General features: G+C 53.6%; 1 protein-coding gene across 14 annotated transcripts in view; it reads right to left on the bottom strand.

The window, feature by feature from the left end:
• NCOR2 (nuclear receptor corepressor 2) overlaps window positions 1-19,916 on the bottom strand; it is a 232,987-nt gene extending 213,071 nt beyond the window's left edge. For 12 of the 14 annotated variants that reach the window (XM_055404708.2, XM_088828112.1, XM_088828114.1 and 9 more), the window contains exon 1: window positions 19,599-19,915. The gene's annotated coding sequence lies outside the window, so the exon portion shown is untranslated. Of the gene's footprint in view, window positions 1-19,598 lie in introns of all 14 variants that reach the window. The other 2 variants (XM_088828106.1, XM_088828115.1) reach the window with 2 other exon arrangements.
• Window positions 19,917-20,631: the final 715 nt, after the last annotated feature.

Here is a 20,631-nt window from a genome sequence, read left to right as displayed (position 1 = left end):
AGGCAAGAATACCAGAGCAGGTTGTTGCCATTTCATCCTCCAGGGGATCTTCCCGACCCAGGGATTGAACCCGCGTCTCTTATGTCTCCTGCAGTGGCAGGCGGATTCTTTACCACAAATGCCCCCGGGAAGCCCACAAAGATGACAGGGTTCCCTGCAGGATCAGCGGCAACCCTTAGGACAACGCTTTCTCCATTTCACAGATGTGGAGGCTGAGACAGGGATGGGCTTTAAGTCACCACCATATCCCCATGCCAAATCAGGAGCGGGTGAGCAGAGTGTCCAGCTAACGCCTTGGTAGACGGGGAGCAGCCAGGGTGCACGTGCCTGACATAATCCCACCACATCTTAGAACTTGGGACAGCTCCTGGCACCCAGGAGGTCCCCTCAGTGAGAGCATCCGAATGAACAAAATCGACACAATGGACACAGACTCCGAGGAAAACGCCCTCACAGGACCCCTCTGCCCTCCTAAGAGCCCTCATGTACCACAGGCGTCCTGGGGGGTGTTTGTGGCCCTCCCAAGAGGACACTGGGCAACCTCTGCCATCATTTCTGGTTATCACGATGGGTGGAGGGTACCAAGGGTAAAGGCCAGGGATGATGCTAAGCATCTGACAGTGCCCAGCACAGCCCCCAAATAGAAGCATCCACCCAGAACATCAGCAGTGTCCAGGCAAGAAATCCTGCGGCACTAGTCATTCAAGCATTAACTGAGCAACTACAGCATGCACAAAAGCCTGCAAGGAGACGAGGCCACAGAGGCGAGGCTTTGTGCTCAGTGTCACACAGCGACTGCAGGGCAGAGGCAGGGCCCAGGTCTAACTGACTCAAAGCCCCATCTCAGAGCCACCAGACACCTGCCCTATTCCTGAAAATTCTGACCCACCAGGTCTAGAGAAGGGGCTGCAGAATCTAGACAGTTCCCTGTTCCCTCTCCCCATGGTCACGTCCAGGCAGTGAAGGTCAGAACTGGTCCTTTCTATCCAAACCCACAGACACTAAGATGCCAACAGTCTCTCTGGGGGATGGGACAGTGGTTGCACTTTTTTTTTTTTTTTAATATGCAGGCTTTTTTGGTTTCTTCATTTACTAGTTTATAGAGAACACATCTGTTCTGCTTCTGAAAACCAAGAAAGAAACTTCTCTGGTCCAGTGGTTAGGACTCCATGCTTCCACTGGAGGGGCCGCGGGTTCGATCCCTGTCAGGGAACTAAGATTTGGCATGTCACTCAGCACCACCAAAAAATGTGAAAAAGAAACCAAAAAGTTTTTTTTGTAAGGTAGCTGTCAAACCACGTCTTACCCAAGGCCTTGGCCGCGGGGAGATATCACACCCCAACGCAGAGGGCCAGCCAGGGCAGTCCCCTTGCAGAGCCTGCCAGCATCATCTAGGAGAGCCACTGGCGGTCTCACTCCCAGGAATACGCAGAGGAGAACAGCACGTGAGCACCTGGAGGCACTTGGAGAAGATCCAAACACTGCAACCCACCCTAGCAGCATCTAGGGAATACACCAATCACGTGTCCTGTATCACCATGACAAGATTCTATCTCTACAGAAGTTAAAATTCATCAACAAGATCTAACTGCAACACAACGTCACAAATCACACACTGCTACATTTTAAATGGATCACCAACAAGGACCTACTGTATAGCACATAGAACTCTGCTCAGCGATATGTGGCAACCTGGAAGGGAGGCGGGTTGGCGGAGAATGGATACATGTATATGTATGGCTGAGTCCCTTTGCTGGTCACCTGAAACTATCACAACATTGTTTGTTAATCAGCTATACTCCAGTACAAAATTTAAAACAATTTTTTTTTAAAAGCCACAAAACCCTAATTTTTTTTTGTTTTTTGACCGTGCTCTGCGGTTCATGGGATCTTAGTTCCCTGACCAGGGATTGAACTTGGGCCCTCAGCAGTGACAGTGTGGAGTCCTAACTGCTGGACCACCAGGGAATTTTTTTAAAATGATAGAAATAGGTACACAGGCTTCCCTGGTGGCTCAGGGGTAAAGAATCTGTCTGCAATGCAGGAGCCATTGGAGACTTGGGTTTGATTCCTGGATCGGGAAGATCCCCTGGAGGAGGGCATGGCAACCCACTCCAGCATTCTTACCAGGAAAATCCCAGGGACAGAGGAGCCTGGCGGGCTACAGACCATTGGGTCACAAAGAGTGGGACACGACTGAAGCGACTTAGCACACAGTAGGTACACAGTCTTGTCTATTACATTTTTAATCCTCATAACGATTCCAGAAAACACATACTGTTTCAGTCCCTATTTTACATAAAGGGCAATTGAGGCACAGGGCGACGCCTCGCAGCTGGTAAGAAGCAATGGAGGGGGTGGGAACCCACGCCATCAGAATCTCTGCTCAGAACCACTTCGGTCTGCTTGCCTGTCTCAGCGTGGAGAGGAAATTACTAGGCTGAGTTATATAAAAGCTGTCGATATTCGACCACTTTTGACCTACAAAACTGGCAGAGTCCAGTTTGTTCTGATAGCAAACTGCAGAGCAGCACACAGAGAAAGACTTAGCCACGTGCATCTTTTCTGCCTAGAGGTGAGACGGGGCTCCTAGGTCCTTCGGGAAACCATGCAGAGGCCCCTCCAAGTGTGACAACATTTTTAGAAGCACACACGTTCAATGGAGAAGTGGTAGTCTCCAGGGGAGGGGACTCAGATGACCAGAAAGTCATCTGCAATTTTTTTTTTTTGGAAATAAAAGGCAGCCACCTGGGACTTCCCTGGTGGCCCAGTGGCTAAAACTCCATCCTCCCAAGGCCTGGGTTCGATTCCTGGTCAGGGTACTAAACACCACGTGCTGCAGCTAAGACCCAGCACAGCCAAATAAATTTTTTTTTTTTTTTTTAAAAAGGTGGCCACTTTAGCTGGTGGCCTGGAGCCCAGCCTCCTGGACCAAGGCTGACTAGAACATTCCTAACCTCTCCCCTCTCCCCATGGCAGCCTGTCTGCCCCTGGACCCCACATAGCCCATCCACGAGCAGCCAGGTCCCAGGACCTGGTCTCAAGAGCCTCCACCCCCAGGTTGGAGAAGCTCTCCCCACCTAAGGATCCAGTTTCATTTAATTGCAGACTTCAGGTTTCTGGACGCCGGCCAAGAGGCCTTTGGGGCTGAAGGCGTGGGTCATTTTCTTCCTCTTTCCAATAAAGCCGAGAAGGAAGAGGTGTGTGGCATCGCCCGTCTCCTCCAAGAAGGTTCAGCACCTGCCCCTTGGGAGACCCCACCCAGGAGAATCATCTGTGGCTCAGCACAGTGGGGGGACAGGCTCAGGACACAGAGTTTTCTCTGGCCCTTCATCTGAGCCAGGAACCCCCACTGGATTGGAAGGAATGAAAAAAAAAAAGAAAGAAAGAACACATAAACACACAAACATCCCTACCTCGCACCATTCCTTTTCTGCTCCAAAACCTCTGGTCATCTCTCTGGTTCTAGACCTTTTTTTTTTCTTCCAATTTTTAAATATTTATTTATTTGGTTGCATCGGGACTTAGTTGCAGCACATGACCTTCTCTCTAGCTGCAGCGCACGGGGTTCTCTAGTTGTGGCGCTCGAGCTTAGTTGCCCTGAGACACATGGGATCTTAATTCCCTGACCAGGGATCGAACCCGTGTCTGCTGCACCAATAGGCAGACTCTTGACCACTAAACCACCAGACTTCTTTACATTTTATTTTTTCCTCCAGCAGAGCCTTTTTATGGTTTGCAGCTTCCTGTTTTCACTCTGTGTCCCTCAGTCTGATTCCAAGGTTACTAGTGGCCAGGGACACATGCAACCTAAGTGACCGGGATGCCCCTGGCTGCTGGGGTTCTCGGGGAAGGTGCAGGCTCTGTCTGAGCTTCCTCTTGCTGCAGTAACAAATGCTCACAAACATGGTGACCTAAAGCAGCACAAATGCATTATCTCGTAGTTCTGAAGGTCAGAAGTCCAAAATGGATTTAACAGGGAGAAAATCAGGGTATTAGCAGGGCTGTGCCCCTGCTGGGGGTTCTCTGCGAGAATGCACTCCTTGTTTTTTCAGACTCTAGAGGCTGCTTGTATCCCTAGGCTCTCTGCCCCATCCTTGATCCTCAAACCCAGGAACACAGCATCTTCAAATTTCCTGCCTCCTCCATGTAAGGACACCTGTGATTACCCCAAGCCCACCACGACTATCCAGAACAACTGCTCCCATCTCAAGGTCAAAGGATGACTGACATTCTTAATTCCATCTGCAACTTTAATTCCCCATTGCCATGAGGATGAGACGGTTGGATGGCATCACCAACTCCGTGAACATGAGTTTGCGCAAACTCTAGGAGATAGCGAAGAACAGGGAAGCCTGGCATGCTGCAGTCCATGGGGTGGCAAAGAGTGGACACGACTTAGCGACTGAATAACAGTGTAACCCAGAACAATCACAGGTTGTGGGATTTAGGGTTGTGCAGATCTTTGAAGGAGACCATCATCTGCCTTACCACCGGCTCCAAAAATCTCTGGGGATCGAGGGAACCACTCCAAAGGCCCACTCTACAAACCCTGAACTCTAGGAGGCAACTGTTGAGTCCACATGACTCAGTCTCTCCACGCCTACACAGCAAGAGAAGGCATACCCCGTTATGTCACCTGGATGGTGAATACATATCCCAAGGGTGCTCAATCTAGCCTTTGATGAAAATGGGAATCAAGCAGAGCCCTACGGCTCATCACTAGAGACTTCTCTAAGACAACGAATAACTCATCCATCAATTTCCTCGGGCAACTTTTGTGGGTTTGAGGGGGACCAGTCATAAATCAACCTATTGTACATCTCCCACTCCAGCAAGATCCGTAACAAGGAAGACGTCCTGTTAAACCTTCTTCTTTATGTCCCTTCTTTCTAGGTCAAGAACGCCACTGGCACTAACAAAGCATCTAACCTCAGGGAAAACGGAAAGCTTTGCAAGGTACAACTGACCTGCAGCATGACACTTAAACTTGGAAAACTGCCCCAAGGACCAAGCCCTCACTGCATAGCTGGTATCAGCTGGAGATAGGGGTGGGTGGTGAGGAGGGACTGGGGAAACACAGGCCACCCAATGTACCCAGCAGACGACCAATTGGGGAGTCCCTGGAGTGAGTCAGCACCCTTTCCCCATTGCTCCTAATGACCACAGCTCACTGACCCCACCCTGGAGCCGGGTCTCCAGGAACCTGGCAGTGCAGGCAGAGACAGAGTGAACCCCGTCCCATGACCCAACATAATGACATTAACATAGTAGCCATCAGTGTGAAAGATGATAGGGGACACAGTGACATAGTCTCCTTGCTTCAAAACTTTGTGCATCTCTTTCCCACCAGATAAATCTGGGAGGACGATGCCAAGGCCCAGAGAGGTGGTACAAGAATTACACAGCAACCCAAGATGGGTCTCAAGCAGTCAAGATAGGTCTCAAATGCCCCTGTCCATGCCCATGGTCCACCTCTCAGTCCAGGACGCTCCAGGCAGCTCCACCCCATCTTCCCCTTCCTCCCTGCATTTAAAAAGGGCCCATCTCCCCTCTCCAGGCTCCATCAATGCCCTCCTCCCACTTATCTCCCCTCCAAGGAAAAAACTACCCCCACCATGTCAAACCACCCACCAAGCCCTCCACACCTCCCTGGCTGCCATCCGAACACCCAGGAGACACTCTTTACAACCCAGGGAGCTCAGAGGCATCCCAGACACATAGCCAGGGGCTCAGGGGCACAGAGAGGGCAGGGAGGGCCCAAAGGTCACACAGCAAACTCGCAGAGCAATGGCTGGGGCACACACCTGCTTCCACCTTGGCATTTCCACCAGGAGAAGCTCAGTTCCAGGAGGCGCTGCAGCAAGGGAGCAGCAGCCAGAGCCCAGGTGCCATGAGCAGCTTCCTGCCTGCCACTGCGGCTGCTATTTATAGTCTCGATAGTGGGGTCAGCTTCCTGCAAGGCAGAGCTCAGGAGCCTGCGGAGAGCCTGAGAGGGTGACCTCAAGGGGGATTGGCCAGGCCAGGCCAAGGCACCCAGGGCCAGCCCCCAGGGTCCACAGTCCAGGGGCAGCAGGAAGGGAGACAGAAAGAAAGTCCAGATGTTCCCCGCGACAACCACACACCAAGGAAGGGGCTCACAGGCTGTGTGCCCTGAACCAATGACATCACCCCTCTGTGCCTTGACTTCCCCATCATTAAACAGGGAAATTAACAGTTCTGACCACAAGTGTGATTGTGGTCATTGTGAGAGGCTCTCATTATCGTGAGTCTTAAATGAGCTAATATGAAACAGCATGCAGTGAGCTTGCCCGGAAAGCCTCTGTCAACTCAGACTCCACCTCCAACCCCCGAGCCCTGCACAGAGACCAAACAAGGAATTCAAGGAGGGAGATGGCATGCACATCACCTGTCCAGGGAAGGTCACCGTCATCGAGGACACCCTAAGTGTCCTAATCTACCTTACCCCTCTAGGAGGCAGGGAGGACATTTACTTCCATTTTTCATATGTGGAAACTGAGGCTCAGAGCAAAAGAAGAATCCAGCCCAAGAAAGGGAGGAGGGGTCCTCCCATCCCTGGGTTTCATGGAGTTACTTGGGGTCTTTGTCACTGAACAGCAGACAGGCTTCTAGGCCCTGGGAATGTTCCCCTCACACCTCCCTTCTGGGATGGGGCCCGGGGTGTACGGAGCCAGGAAGGAACTGTCCCAGGTCACAAGAACATCCAGAGGCCACCCACCCAAAGGAACACTAGCTTAAAGTCCCTCAGGCACCTGGAGTCATCTAGCTATGTTTCACCCCTCCTCCAAAAAAACAGCAAAGGGAACATCTACACAGCAAACTGAAAATACCACCACTACCCAATACCAACTGAATTGAAGTCTTTCTCTGAGCTCTCAGTGCCACAGTGAGCCCCTGCACGTGTCACCTCACTTAACCCTTCCAACAGCCTCAAGAGACCAGTGATCTGATTCTGCCCATTTCGTGGATGGGGGAAACTGAGGCCTGGAGTAGCCAGGATCTTATTATCCCAAACCCCGGCCTCTCCAGAGCAACCAGCTCCACTCTGCAGAGGACCATCCTGACCATCCACAAGAAAGACAGGGAGGGAGCAGCTGAAGGCCCAGGGACCTGGGGGGAGGTGGGGGCGGGGGTCCTGTGGTGAGTTGGAAGGGGGTCTCAGGTGAGGGCAAAGGTATCAGATGCAGGGACAGACAGACAACTTTGGGTCCCAAAACATCCTGCAGTGGGATGCCAGGTCAGGCCATGCCTAGCCAGCACCTGACATTTGACATATTTACTGAGTACCTACTGGGTGTCCAGAGGTGTTCTAGAACGAGGATGCAGCAGTGAATGTGGACCAAAGTCCCCGCCTTCTGGAACAGGCATTCTAGCAGGGGTGACAGACGACAGCACTTTGAACAGATAAAACCACAGTTCATCAAAAGGAGACACATGCTAAGAAACAACTAAAGGAGGAGAGGAGAAGGCTTGAGGTGGAGAAGGTACAATTTTAAATAAGATGCCCAGAGAAGGACCCACAGTAAAGATGACAGCTGAGCAAAGATGGCAAAGGAATGATGCCAGCCACACAGACACTTGAGGGAAGAGTGCTGTGGGCAGGGCATGTGCAAAGGCACTGAGGCAGGAGCATGTCAGTGAATTTCAGCAAGGAGGCCAGTGTGGCTGGTTTCAAATCAGGGGAACAGATCTGAAATTGAATGGGGAGGGGGGAGGAGACTGTGCAGGGACCTGTAGGCAAGATAAACAGCTGACTTTTGGAACTTCCCCAATGGCCCGGTGGTTAAAGCTTCCAATGCAGGGGACACAGGTTCAATCCCTGCTGGAGAAACTAAGATCTCACATACTTCATAGTGCAGCCAAAACAGAAAATAAATAAGAGTTGGCTTTTATGCTGCCTGAGATGGGAGGGCTCTGATCACAGGAGGGACTGGTCTAAAACAAAACCCCCCGGCTGCCATCTGAGGAACATGATCAGGATGAATGGTGAGGAGGCTACTGCAATAGTCCCAGCAAGTGATGGGATGATGGGAGCTCTATTAGTTTCCTGGAGCTGCTCTAACAAATGATCGCAAACTAGGTGGCCTAAATCAATACAAATTCATTCTCTCACAGTTATGGAAGTCAGAAGTCTGAAATCAGGGTGTCGGGTAGGTTGTTTACTTCCTCTCGGCGGGGAGTCTGTTCCATGGATCTACCCAGCAATCTTCAACATTCTTTGGCTTGTAGATGGATCACTCCAGTGTCTGCCTCCATCTTCACATGGCTTTCTCTTCTTTTAAGGACACCAGTCCAATTATTGCATGTAAGATCACCCTACTCTAACATGACCTCACCTTAACTAATTACCTCTGCAACGACCCTATTTCAAAATAAGGCCTCCCTCTGAGGTTCAGGGAAGCACATGAATTTGGTGGCGGGGCAGGTGTGGGGGTGCCGTCGGGGGGGTGTGCTGGTAGGGGACCCTCTTCCACCCAGTACAGTGGCTTAGATGGAGTAGGTAGCAGAGGCGGGCCAAAGTGAAAATGGTTAAAAATACTCAAGAGGGGGACTACGCCGGTGATCCAGTGGTTATGATGCTACGCTTCCAACTCAGGAGACGTGGGTTCAATCCTCGGTCAGAGAACTAAGATCCCAAATGCCTCAAGGCATGGCCAAAAGATAAACCATAAAATAAAACATGACAGTGGGAGACCGCATTGGTGGGTATATGCAGCGGGGGCAAGTGGGCGCCTCTTAATCTCTCCCCGCAATTTCATCCTCTCCTAGTTTAATTGGTCACAGGAGTTACCACTACACATAATTCCCACCAGAACCCCACCCTGCCAACCAAGCCTGAGCCCCCAGGACCCTGGAGGACCCCTGATCCCACTGGGCTCTGCAGCATCTTCCAGGGCCCGCTCCACTCCTGGCCCGGTGGCCTGGCAGACAAGCCCCGCCAAGCCCCGGGGCAGCACGTCCCCGGTCCCACACCTCGGCCCGGCAGGCTTGCCGCATTAGCCTAACGAGCAGGGCCCCGGTGCCAGGCGGTTGCCATGGCCACGGAGACAGCACCACAGCGCTGGGCGATGCTCCCAGAGGGTCTGTGGTGGGCACCAGAGTTCAGCGTGAGGACAAGCAGGGGCCCTCGAGGCACCCCCCTCCTTGTGGGGTCCCCGCCATGTGCATCTTTGGGCCTGGCCTCAGGGACTTCTGACTGCCAGCATCTCCCAAAGAGGAACCCCCAGGCTACAAAGAAAAATTCGCTCCCCTGCCACTCATCCCTCCAGACCTGCCTGGCTAGAAGTGCCCCACCACTCCAACATAGCACACAGTTAATTGCAGGGGTGGCCAGCCAAGGGGAGGTCAGAGGTCAGCGGGCAGCTGGGGAGACAGGCCTCCAAGGCAGTGAGAAGGGCCTGGATTTCAGGCAAGCAGTGCTAGGAAGCCCTGCGGGCTCATGGGGCCCTGAGTAAGGTCAGGGCACTGCCCCAGTGGCCCCACCCCGCAGCTGCTTACACAGGACAGATTGTGGGGGCAGGACGGCAGGTGAAAGGGCAGCGGGGGTGCCCCCAGGTCTCCGGCCTGGCCCCACACTCCGGGAGCAAGCTCAGGCTGGGAGTCTGGGGGCAAAGGGGAACCATAGGTCCATTTTGGGACACAGTAGTTCTGAAGCCCCTTTAGGACATCTGTGAACAATGAAAAGGAGACTGCTGGATCTGCCTGCCTGGCCCCAGGGTGGGCTCCGTGGGTTTATGAGCTGCACACAGGAAAGTGAGGGGAAAGAATAGGGCCTGCTGGACTAACTCAAGCTTCCAATGGCCCTTTAGCTCCCTTTGCCTCACCACAGCCCCTGAGGTCGTGTGCATTCATCACCCCCATTTTCCCTGGTGAGTAAACTAAGGCACTTCATACAGAGGCTCCGTTACTTGTCCTAGGCTGCATCACACAGCCAGACTCTGGACTCTGCCCCATGGCTCATTCGAGCTCCGGTTCACAAGCCCTAAAACCCAAACACAAGTCACCGAAAACCAAGCCAAGCCCAGGAGACAGGAGGCTGAGAGTCAGACCCGCGGGTCCCTGGGAAATATGCCCACACGTGCACTCCGGTGGGCAGCTGGCTGTGGTCTCATCTGATTCTACCCATGGCTTACTTTTTTCCCCCCACCTCCTTTCCAGCTCAGAAAAGTATCCCAGGGTCAACAGAAGGAAGCAGAAATATCCAAAAGCATCAGCAGAGCGCCAAGGTTGGAACAAGAGCCCAGAGGCCCCTAAGTGTCGACACGCCCTCAGGATTGCCACGGCAACAATTCCAAAAGCCCTGGGCCCTGGCTACAGAACAGACGGAAGTGACACTCCACTGGGGAGTGCTAAGTGTCACCTATCCGATTCCAGGGCCTTCCTTCAGGCCAAGTGGTTCACAAGGGCCCCAGGGCCTCCGATAGGGATATTTCACCTTCCAGGTTACTGACTGTCACTTTCCTGAGTCCAACCCAAGGCTTAACTGTGTGCTCAGTCGCTTCAGTCGTGTCTGATTCTGTGCAATCCTATGGACCGTAGCCCACCAGGCTCCTCTGTCTACGGGATTCTCCAGACAAGAACACTGGAGTGGGTTGCCATACCCTCCTCCAAGGGATCTTCACGACCCAAGGATCGAACCCAGCTTTCCTGTGTCTCTAGCATTGACAGGCTAATTCTTTACCACTAGAGTCACCTGGGAAGCCAAAGCCCCAACCCAAAATGGACACCGAATGATCAAGGTTCTTGCCCAGGGTATGACCTTTGTTAAGACACTCCATGGGGCCAGGCCTTGGCTTCCCCTAGAATTATCCATTAGGAAATCACCCACCCCACCCCCATCTCCACAGGCACTCAGGAGGAACAAACATTGAAACATCTTGCAAGTGTTTTCCCTTTTCTTTGCTCCTGTCTGCTCCAGCTCACCCTTCAAGACCTGAGACAACTTTTAGGAATGCATATGATAAGATAAAATTCAGAGAGCAAGCCCAAGAAGAAAAATCAGGGATGAACCAATCTGAAATCAGGATGAAGTCCAAAACACAAACCAGATTAGACTGCTGAAGGTAGGCAGCAAAATTTGGCTCTGAGCTTCCTAGTGGCCAAAGCAAAGAGGGAAACAAGATGGGTTCTAAGTGACTTTGCAAAAAAGTGTGAAAACTATGTAGCACCAGGTGTTATAGCAATTCTTCAGCCCTAGACAGAAGAGATTATAGCCTCAAACATCATCTAAGAACCCAAAAATCCATGCCAAAAGTCAGCTGCCTTAACCATCCCCACTTACCTACTGCATTCTACAATAGCATCAGCATAACTCAGCAAAAACAGCAAGCCATGCAACAATAGGGCTGTTTGTTGCTTTTGTTTTGTTTTTAATATTGATTTATTTATTTGGCTGTGTCAGGTCTTTGTTGCAACATATGGCATCTTTTGTTGCAGTGCACGGATCCTCTAGCTGCAGCGAGGGCTCAGTAGTTGTGGCATGTGGGCTTAGTTGCTCCGTGGCATGCAGGATCTTAGTTCCCTGACCAGGGATCGAACCCACACCCCCAGCATTCTAAGACAGGATTCTTAACCACTGGACCACCAGAGAAGTCTCCAGAACAAGGGGTTTTAGGGCCCACTTGGTGTGACCCTTAAACTCACAACCCTCTTAAGGGCCCCAGTTTCCCTGACATGACCCTGGAAGATTATGCTGAAGTTAAAAAGAACATGGTAGCTCTCTATCAGGGGTTGGCAAATGTAAAGGGCAAGAGAACCAATATTCCATCTTTTGTCAGCCTTCTGGCCTCTGTCATTAACGCCTCAGTTTTGCAGCTGTACCCTGAAAACCACCATAGACTACACACTAATGATTGAGCATGTGTTAGTCGCTCAGTCATGTCCGACTCTTTGCAACCCCATAGACTGTAGCCTGCGAGGCTCCTCTATCTATGGGGTTCTCCAGGCAAGATACTGGAGTGGGTAGCCATTCCCTACTCCAGGAGAATCCTCCCCACCCAGGGATCAAACTCTGGCTTCCCACATTGTAGGCAGATTCTTTTCCACCTGATCCACCAGGAATAGCTGCATTCCGATAAAACTTGACAGCGGACGCTGAAATTTGAATTTCACTTACTTTCACATGTCACAAAATGCTTTTTTTTTTCCAACCATCAAAAAAATGTAAAAAGCATTCTCAGATTGGGCATATAAAAAACAGGAGGTGGGCTAGATTTGGCCTGCGGGCCGTAGTTTGTGAACCCCAGCTCTCTATATATTTCAGAATAAATCAAGATGTATTATAGTTTAAAGAAGAAAAGTAAGACATGAATATGGTGTGATACCATGTGTGTGCTTGTTTTTAAAGGGAACACACACATCTATGTCCCTGTGAGGCAGGCATATGGCCGGAGTATCTCTGAGAGGAAACCGTACCCGTATGTATCTGCCTCGGGGGACACAAACAGAAGGCCAAGAACAGGAAGGAGACTTCCCTCGACACCTCCTGTGTTCTGTTTTAATTTTTTTTAACAGGCCCATGCTTTTTCTTTTATTAAAATAAGTTTTTATAAAGCCCAAAGCAAGTGGCAGGGTTGGAGTACACTGTCGTTGCCTAGTCACTAAGTCGTGTCTGACTCTTTTGCGACCCCATAGCCTGTAGCCCACCAGGCTCCTCTGTCCATGGGATTCTCCAGACAAGAATATTGGAGTGGGTTGCCATTTCCTCCTCCAGAGGATGTTCCTGACCCAGGGATCAAGCCTGTGTCTCCTGCATTGGCGCGAATTCTTTACCGCTGAGCCATCAGGGAAGCCCTAGGAGTATATCATTTCTTGTGTTTTCTGTATTTTTCAAATGACAAATAAAAAGCAATGCTGTCTCCTCTCCCAAAGTTAATCTAGTTGTTATCAACATGGAAAGACATCCATAATGTGTTAATTCACGGTAGGAAAAAAGTACAGACCATGACAGTCCCTATGGGAAGCAGGCCTGCTCAACGTGTCTACAGCTGTGGACACGGACAAGGTAGGGGTTGGACCATCATCTCGACAAACCTGAGATTCTTCTGAGCCTGAGTCCAAGACTCATGAACCTCAGCTCAGCCCCCAGTGGGAGCTGCCCACACTCTGCACAGACCTGGGGGTACCTCCCATGCTGCAGAAATGACAATCGGGGAGGAAGTAGGGGACACTTGAGCCAGCTACCCAGTCTCAGGGATGGTGGCCTGGTAGGACCAGAAATGGTGATAACATCCAGTCAGTGGCCTGAATTCTGGCATTTGGCCCTGAGTCAAGAAAGAAGGGGAACTTTCCTGGTGGTCTGGTGGTTAAGACTCTGTGCTTCCACTGCAAGGGGCCCAGGTTCAATCCCTGGTTGGAGAACTAAGATCACACAAGCCACAAGACAAAAAAAAAAAAAAAAAAACAGAGAAAGCAAGTCTCTACGTCAAGTTGCCCAAGAGGAACAAAGCTGACTAGTCATATTTTGTGTGTGCGTGCTCAGTCGTTCAGTCATGTCCGACTCTACAGACCCTCCAAACTGTAGCCCACCAGGCTACTGTCTATGGGATTTTTCAGTCAAGAATACTGGAGTAGGTTGCCATTTCCTTCTCCAGTGAATCTTCCCGACCCAGGGATCGAACCCGCGTCTCCTGAATTGGCAGGCAGATTCTTCACTGCTGAGCCATGGGGAAAATCACATTGTAAATGTATTAAAATCAAGCAGCAAACAACACTCCGATCCTAGGCTGCATTAGCCTCCCTTGTGCTCAGTGCCACCTGTGAAGAGAGGTTAAGGTGCTGGGCACACAGGGCAGGTCTGGAACATTCGCACCATCACAGAAAGGTCTCCTGGACAGAGCTTCCCCAGAGGCTGGTAGGGCAGGAGGTGGTGGGGACATGAGGGAGGCGGGCAAGGGAAAGTGGACAGAGGGCTGTGGAGTCCAGGCCAGCACCCAGGAGAGCCTCAGGCTTTGCTGGGAAACAGGATTACAGAATGCAGAGTTTCCCTCCAAGATGACAAGGCTCTGGTGGTTCCAGGCAGAGAAAAAACACACGAAAGAAGGAAAAAAATCAGCTTCTGAGAGTCAGGCCCTGCTCCCATATACTGACTCTTGTTTCATCAACCAGTCTCAGGCCTTCTGATCAGGGCAGGCATCAGACACAGCCACATGTGGCTTTTTAAATGTAAGTTAATTCACATGAAATAAAACTACCCGTTCAGTCGGCACTAGCCACCTTTCAAGCGCTCAAAAGCCACACATACCTATGGCTGCGCATGTGTATGTGCGCACCTAGTCGTTCAGTCACGTTCGACTCTTGGCGACCCCATGGGCTGTAGCCCAGCAGGCTCCTCTGTCCATGGGATTCTCCAGGCAAGAACACTGGAGTGGGGTGCCATTCCCTTCTCCAGAGGATCTTCCCAACCCAGGGATCGAACCCAGGTCTCCTGCATTGCAGGCGGATTCTTTTCTGTCTGAGCCACCAGAGAAGCTCACCTCATGGTTAGGGAACAACAAAGGTCCAGAATGTTCCCAACCATTACCAAGAGTGCCGGGACAGTGCAGCCCTAGATGGTCTTCCCAGGGGTGTTAGTTGCACACCCCACTCTCCCATTTAAGGATAAAAAAACTGAGGCCGAAAGGCTTTTAATGGAGGGGGAGCAGGATTTGAGCCAGGTCTGATTCAAAGAAGCCCTTTCGAGAACCCCCCCAGCCCCAGGGGTAAGGGGAAGATCAGCCCTTCCCCCAGGAGGCTCCCTGTGTCCTCCCCATCAGTCTTCCCCCCACTTTCCAGGCTGCCTGAGCCCTCCAACTTCAGTTCCCAGCAGGCACTAGGGAACTAAAAGCAGAACAGAAAACCTTGGACTTCAAGGGCCCAGGTCTCCCTGGGCAGATCTGGGAATCACCAACCAGTCAGACAGGAGAGGAGCCTGCTGCCTCCAGAGAGCAACAAGCCTAGGCGCGGGGTTTAGGTGAAGAGATTATTCCATAAGATCCTTCCCGGCAGCCTTTTAAAAAGAATAGCTTGCATCCAACCAGTCTGTCAGTGAGGACCTAGGTTGAACAAAAATTCTACAGGGGGGAAGCCTCCCCTCTCAAATGGTGGGGGGAGGGGAGGGGCAAAATAACAACAGCTCCTGTGATATATCATGACATCCATAGAGTCCTCATAACAATAAAACCAGAAGTAGAATCATCATCATCCCCATTTTAGAGATGAGCAAATTGAGGCCCAGAGAAGTTAAATAACCCATCCAGAATCACACAACTTGAAACTGCAGAGCTGAACATTAAACCCAACGCTCTAGCTTTCTGCCCTTTAATCCTCTCCCTCTACCCCACGGCCCTAGTGGGTAATATGCCCATTGTAGAGACCAGGGCACCCAGACTCTCAGGGGGGCAGGGATCAGTCCCAGGTCTCTCTGGTTGCACATGGCTAAGCCGGGGCGGCAACTCACTGGAACTTTGCAATGATCAGTGGTGCGAATCTCAGACAAAACACTCCCAGACAGTCCTCTGCTGTTGGTTTAGGATGATTCTTTACAGATCTATGAACCGAAAGTTCCCAAGTTCCCTCCCCCTGCGTGTGGTGGTGAGGAAGTGCCCGGGCAGAAAAGCCTCACTTTCAACTAAAAGAAAGACAGTGATGATGATTTTGATCATCATAAGAAAGGCACACCACCATGTGACCCTGGGCTGGCCTGGCACTTCTGACCTGCGCCCTCAACTGTAAAACCGGAAAAAGCTGTCATCCGCCCCAGGGCTTCTCAAGGTCTCCAGCTACAAAGAACCCCAGGGCTACCCGCCAGCGAGCAGGAGCTCATCTGATGCAGTTTTCTGGAGTCCCGTAATACGCCATGCTAAATAATTCAAAACCATGTTTTCATTTCAAAATAAACACAGCCCCGTCGCCACAGTGAATGCCAAATTTGCATAAATGTTTAAGATAAAATGAGACTTCAAAGGAACTTCAGACCTGCTTCTGGCACTGTCCCCCTCCCCGAATCCTGGGGAGAACAAGTTCTCAGTCTCTAGCCCTGTAGCGCAAAGATCTATAGGTGCTGCTCAAATAAGAAACATCATTTCTTTCTTCCTGTCTTCTATGGCAGCTCCACTGAGCAGGTCTGCAGTATGTTCATCCTTGCTGCACCAAGGCGACCATGAGTAATCCCAGGTCTTAATTCTTAGCTCCACATCCAAACTGTGTGACCTTGGGCAAGTCACCTAACCTCTCTGTGCTTCATTTCGCCATCCATAAAATGGGATGATATGAGCCCTGACCTCACAGCGTAATAACGAACAGTAAACAGATTCCTGATGAAGGTGGACCTGGCACATAGTAAGCACTTTATATTTGTTGGCTGTTTTATTGGATTATTGCATCATGTTTAGTATTTTTCAGCTCCTAAACCAAAACTTCACTTGACAGGCTGTAAAGTCCCTTCCCCACCTCCAAGGATCCCCAAAAAATGCCAGATGACCTTTCCTAAGCATCACTTCCTCGGGGGACTCTGCATACCCACTCATGGAACAAGCCTTTTAAGAGGACTCCCCTGGCCTGACCCTGGGCAGCCTGGCCTTCCCCAAGCAGGCAACCCAGGCTCCCGTCCCCTCCTGGCCCCCTTCCCTGGGAGCCCAAGGCAGGAATGACCAGTTCCTCCAAGCTGTTTCCCTGACAGGGAGTCTTGGTCTTGAAGGTATCACCTGGGGAGGCTGCTGTTGGCATTAGAGAGATGAAGAGGAAATAGAGGAGGAGGGAAAAACACACACAAATAAAAGCTCTCAGCCCCCTATTGTCAGAGGCAGCATTTGATGTGGGGGATTTACGGTTCAGAGAGCTGTTGCAAGGATGGGGTGAGAGCTCCAGGTCTCTTGCTGGAGCATCTCTATTTCTTACAGAAGGGAGACCCCTCCAGCTGGGTTATGCCTAGCAGCACTGCCCCCTGCCCAACCGCACCGCCTACGCCCGGAAAAAAAAAATTCTCAGAGTGAACCAACTTTTACACCCACTGCTGGGTTGGGAACACAGCACAAGGTACCCCACCACCACCTCGTAATCAGAGGGGATCGAGGCCAGGCAGCCTCCATCCAGCCTGAATGGCAAGAGGCTGGGGGCCGGGACTCCTGGGGCCTCTTTCCAACGCCAGCCAGCGGGCCAGTCTGAGCCCGGCCAATCCCCCCAACCCCCATCCCCCATCCCCGGAGAACAATCAAGCCTTCCCTGCTCGGGCCTTTCATGCAGCTAAATTCGTGTTTGCAGAGCCCTCAGAAATCTTTAGGAGGTGGTATGAGTATTATTAATTGGGGAAAAAAGAACGGATTATGCCAAATAAATCCTTCCCACGTATCCAAACCCTCGCTGAGGGAAGGAGGGAGGGTGCGCGCTGCCCCACGAGGGGGTCTCCATCCCTCACCGGGGCCTGACAGCCACATTACCATTTACATGGCTTTATCAATAGTATTGATCCCAGAGCAAGCGTAAATAGCTCGGTGGGAAGGGGCGGGGGCAGGGGCCCGCTGGGTACCCGCCCCCACGTCTGGGCACCGCAGACTCCCCGGGCACCCGGCGGCGGCGGTGGTAAATTTCCAAGCAAAGACAAGGCAGCCGGCGCGAGGAAGCCAGACAGCGCCCGGGACGCCCTGGCAGCCGCCGCCGCCGCCACCTCCGATTCCCCGGACTCAGCCGGACTCAGTCTGTGCATCTGTTCAGTGGGCTGAGGGCACCACCTGCCCTTCTCTGTCCTCACGGGGAAAAGTCAAGGGGGTGGGGGGTGGGTTGCAAAGAAGGCCCCCCTCTCTTCAACACATCTCCTGGCAAAATGCACGGCCGCCCCTTCTCGTCAAATTTCCAGGCCGTTGGAGTAAAGACCAAGTTTTAGAACTCAGGAATAATAATAATAACAACAGTAACTGGTGATACATACACAAGCATCTTCTGTGTATTCCCACCCTCGGTTCTCACAACAACCCTCTAAACTCGGTAGTATTATTATCATCCCACTTTGCAGATGAGAAGCCTGAGGCACAGGGAGGTTGAGTAATTTGTCCACAGTCACACTGCCAGTAGTGGCTGAAGTGTGATTCCCACCAAAGGCGATACGTTGCAGGAGACGGCTGTGAATGGTTCAGCCTCCCGGGTTCAAGGTCTCTTACTTTCTCAGAGGGCTCTCCCCCTACACCTCAATCCAAAAAAAAAAAAAAGGCCACCCACCACGAGGTGCATAACAATGCCCAGGGACGTCCTCCCAGCTCACTCCAGGCCCGGAGAACCCCTTCTATCAAAGCAACCGCGGGGACCCAGATCTGGTTTAAAAAGGGCAAAGTCAAGGCCACGGATAACACAGCCCCCAACAAGCCCAGAACTCCCTCATCCAGCCCGCAGGAATCCTCTCCCAGTCCCTCCTCCCTGCCACCCTCACACATCCTTCCTCCAAATCTGCAAAAGGGGAAAAAAAAAATCATAATAAAACCAGTTCTCACCAACAGGGAGGGGAGGAGGAGGGGGAGGAAGCGAGGAGGCTGAGCCGACAGCACAGATCCGCCTCCGCTGCCTGCACCAGACCCTCGGAGAGCCGGAGCGCGCGACAGGCGGCTGGAGGGCCCTCGCTTCCAAAAAAATAAACCTACAATGTAAAAATAACGCCGGGCGCCCCACGCTAATTGGGCCCGGGCGACAGTAGCTCACAGGTACAGCGTGTCTGGCCCGCCCGCCGACCCACACCTCTCTCACTCCCTCGGGCTTTTTCCTGCAAGCGTCCGGGGTGGGGAAGGCGCGACCCACGGGTCTCCCTCCCACTCCCCGCCAAGTCTCCGGGGGTGCTCCCCCAGCAATAGGACCAGGGGCCTCCGGGGCCAGCCCAAGTGGGATCAGTTCTGAATTCCAACTTCCCAAACTAGTGGCATCCCAAGTATCCGCACAGCCCGGGGGAGGGACCAGGAGGCGGCCCCATGAGGCGTCACCAGCCGCGGGAGGCAGGCCCAGACACCAGGAACACCGGCCCACGGGGGAGGGGGGAGCAAGGGGCGCCTCTCCCCGGGGACCCTAACCCAGAGCCCTCCGACCCCTCGCCCAGGAGCGACCACGCCAGCAGTCCCCGGTCCCCGTGGCGGGAACCCCTCCCAGGCGTCTTCCACAGCAGCCAGGCTGGGGAGCCGAGGGTGCCATCTCCAGGGGCACCCCCGAGCCGCACTGTCCGCTGGAAAATAAGGCGCAGTGTCACCCCGCAAGTCCAGGGCTGCTTGGAGAGGAGGGAGGCGCATGGCGACCATGCCCCCAGGGCTGTGGCACACGGTGGGGGGCTGTCCTGCGCAGTTCCAGGACACCCCCCGCCACCCACCCCCCACGCCTCTTCCCTCCTTCCCGTCCCCTGGCAGGGGAGCTGGAGTTCCCCTAAGTTCCCCGGCACCCCCACGCACGCGGGCCGCAGTGTCTATGGGGCGCCTCGCTCCCCAGCAGGCCACCCCCCGAGAGCGCCAACTCGGGAGTGCAGGGGCCCCGCCAACTCCGCCGCGTGCGCCGACAGATCTTCCCCGATTTCCCCGGAAGCGCGCCCCACGCCTCACCCCGGCCCTCCGTGGGGACCCCCAGCCCCAACTCACCTCGCGGAGGTGGCGGCGGCAGCGCCCGGGCTCGGGGCGCACTCGGGCCGCCCGGGCGCTCAGGCAAGTGGCGGTGCAGATCGGGCTGGGGGCGCGCAGCAGGCCCGGCCTCCAGCCGGGGCGCGATCCTCCCGCCGCCGCCTCCTAGGGCGCGAGCCCCCGGTCCCCGGGCCGCAACTTGGCGCGCATCGCGGGGGCGCAGGGCGCGGGCGCACGGCTCGGGCGGGGCGCGGGCGGACACGGGGCTCCGATGCGGCCCGGCCTGCCCGCGGCTCCGCTCCCCGGCGGCAGCGGCGGCGGTGGCGGCGGCGGCGGCGGCGGGAGGGGGAGGAGGGGGCGGGGCGGGAGCCCGGGAGGCGGCGGCTCGGCCTCCCGGCTCCTGGCTCCCCGCCCGCACCGACGCGCCCCGGCCCGGCCCCCTCGGGCTCCTTAAAGGGCCCACGTCGCCTCCCCCGGGCCTGCGCGCACCCACTCGCGCGCGCACACGCTGCCACTCAGACACACACACGCTTGGGCGCGACGCCGAGTTTCTTTTTAGCAGCTCCCTGAAGGAGGAAGGAGGGGGAAAGCGCCTCCCCATCCCGCCCCCTCCTCCTCCTGTGGGCCGTGCGCCCTCCTCTTCCCCAGCCCCAGATACTTCACTCGAAGTATAATCGCGTTTCAGCTATTAAATTATCAGCCTAACTCTGGAGGGACCAGTGGATGGGGAGGGGGCGTACGAGGAGGGCCACACACAGGACCTTTAAGGGACCCACACAGATGCGAGGGGACACACGCGGTGGAGCTCGCACACAGTAGGGCGCAAGACTCTCACAGTGGACCTTCACACACTGGGCCTCAGAGAGGAGAGCTAATCCAGATGGGCAATCCAGGGAAAACTCGCAACCAACCCCCACCCCGGCCCCGCAGACGTGAGCGTAGCCTGGGACATAGACTCCTAAGACATAAGGTCACCCGCAGATAAACAAACCCCGACACAGGCAGGAGTTCACGCACGCGGGCGGACACACACACACACACACACACACACACT

Source organism: Moschus berezovskii, chromosome 19 (assembly GCF_049115385.1).
Source record: "Moschus berezovskii isolate FMDL1 chromosome 19, NW_MosBer_1.0, whole genome shotgun sequence".
In the NCBI taxonomy this organism is placed as follows: Eukaryota; Metazoa; Chordata; class Mammalia; order Artiodactyla; family Moschidae; genus Moschus; species Moschus berezovskii.
This window is presented reverse-complemented; position numbering and strand designations above follow the sequence as displayed.